The following is a 2,500-nucleotide window of genomic DNA, read 5'->3' as shown; positions in this document are numbered from 1 at the left end:
GCTTCATTTTCATCTTGAATTCGTACACACCTTTTTTCGGTAACTAAAATAGAACGTCTCGTTTTCCACTGTTGGAAACAGTCCTGAAACTCTCGCAAAGTGACGCCTCTTAAAGCTTCCGTACATTTTTTTCTTCACCTCTTCCACTTCTGCAAATTCCGTAGCACCAGCCTTCGTCACCGGTGATAACCTTCGAAAAAGTTCCGGATCAATTTTTAACTGTTCTTTCAGTTCACGACACGCATTCAGTCGTTATTGCTTTTGATCTTCCGTGAGCAAGTGAGACACAAATTTTGCTGCAGCTCTTCTCATTCGCAATAATTTGCTCAAAATTCGTTAACAGAAACTCCATGACACACCAGTCACATCAACAAGTTCGTCAACTATTCGTCGACAGTCCTCCAAGATCAGTTCATGAATTTTCATGATATTTTCTTTCGTTTGGGAGGTCGGCGGTCTCCCTGAACGGGTTGGTCTTCAAGCGACAAGTGACCATTCCTGAAGCGTGAAAGCTACTCATAAACTTATTTTTTGCTCATGACAGTGTCCTTATGTCTGAAACGTGACAACTGTTTCGGCTGCCGTTTTCCCCAGCAGTAAACAGAATTTCACGGAAGGACGCTGTTTCTTCATTTCAGTCATCGCAAAAATCGACGAACAGGGGACAAACACTTCAAATCAAAGATGCACCATGTATGACCACAGCAGAGAACGTTGGTCGGTCGGCATATGCCTGAGGGTCGCATCAAGTGACTTATCACTGTGGAAGCCTGAACTACAACGTTTGTCCCACAGATAAAGTTTCCGGTTACTTTTGGGTACCTCCTCATATATGTGTGTGTGTGTGTGTGTGTGTGTGTGTGTGTGTGTGTGGTGTGTGTGTGTGTGTGTGCGTATGTGTGTATGAGAGAGATCATCATCATTCAACATCGAACCCATGCTGGCATGAGTTGGACGGTTTGACAGGAGCTGGCCAGCTAGACGACTACACAGGGCTGCTGCGTCTGTTTGGCATGGTTTTTACGGCTGGATGCCCTTCCTAATACCAACCACCCCACAGAGTGGACTAAGTGTTTTTTACATGGCACCAGCACAGGCGAGGTTAGTTTTGGCATCGTTTTTATAGCTGGATGCCCTTCCAAATGCCAATCACTTCACAATGTGGACTGAATGCTTTTTACGTGGCGCCAGTGCCTGCCGGATCAGCAAGTAACTTACAAGACAAGGAACTTTGAAAGGGTGGGGGCATTAGAGGAGGTGATTTTGTATTAGATGATGAAAGATTAGAGTGTAACAGAGGAACAGAGAGGGAGAAGCAGATGTCTTGCTATTGGGGAGGTATATGGTTACCCGCCAAGAGAGAGACAGTTTCCGGTTAGTTTGGGGTACCTTGTGTATATAAATCTATATCTGTATATATATATATATATATAGTGTGTCTCTTCTTTTGGATGCTCGTAGGCACGCCGGACTGAGTTAAGAATATTTTTAACTTACATCTAAATCTCGATCATGGGTGTGTGTGTGTACATATAATATATATATATATATATATATATATATATATATATATATATAACTCAACTTGTGTGTCTGTGTGTGTATCTGTGTGTGTGTCTGTGTGTTTAACTTCCCGGCACATCTCCTCCTAGCCAACAAATCGTAGAACCATCAAAAATGGGTCACTTAAAGTTTAGGCGAATGAAAATTGAACTGCGCTATTTCTGTTCCGAAATTCATCTTGCAAGTGCAAAAATCGATAATGTGTTTGTTTAGGCCTTATCCCAAGCATTGAATAGTGAACTTTACTCAGTCAGCTGTTTGACTTGAACTGTGTTCACTACGCGTGCAAGCATGCGTAAATTGCATGAAAAATAAAAAATCAATATATAAAAAGAATCACCGTAAACATTGTAGAAATTCGCCAAAGAAATGAATTTTCGGGATGTAGCCTGGAGAGTTTTTTTTTTCGATTAATATATATATATAATATATATATATATATATATATATATATAATATATATATATATATATATATATATTATATATATGTATATATATATATCATATATATATATATGTGTATATAATATATAATATATATATATATAATATACATATATGCATATATATATATATATATATATATATATCTATATATATATATATATAGATATATGATAGTATAAAGAAGAAGGCTAACTCTTCCTTCCGTAGAAAGAAAAATTCAAATTGGACCATATTAACACCAAAAATTATTTACATCAAAAAGGTGCCTTTTTTCTATGAAAATCCCTATTTTTACGATGTTTTGACTGCTGTGTCGCCATTTTCTGTGTATTTCACTACATACTGCCAAATTTTTACTTTTCAAAAATTCCAATTCTAAAAGGTTTAAACAAACCGCAACGCCGGGCGATACTGCTAGTATATATATATATATATAAAGGCGGCGAGATGGCAGAAACGTTAGCGCGCCGGGAAAAATGCTTAGCGGT

General features: G+C 37.9%; 1 protein-coding gene across 1 annotated transcript in view; it reads left to right on the top strand.

The window, feature by feature from the left end:
* The window catches only part of LOC115217671, a 337,402-nt gene that overhangs the window by 190,258 nt on the left and 144,644 nt on the right, over window positions 1-2,500 (top strand). The gene's annotated exons all lie outside the window — the stretch shown is intronic.

The sequence above is a fragment of the Octopus sinensis genome, linkage group LG11 (assembly GCF_006345805.1).
Source record: "Octopus sinensis linkage group LG11, ASM634580v1, whole genome shotgun sequence".
Taxonomy (NCBI): domain Eukaryota; kingdom Metazoa; phylum Mollusca; class Cephalopoda; order Octopoda; family Octopodidae; genus Octopus; species Octopus sinensis.
Note: the sequence above shows the minus strand (reverse complement) of the source record. Positions and strands in the feature narration are given on the sequence as shown.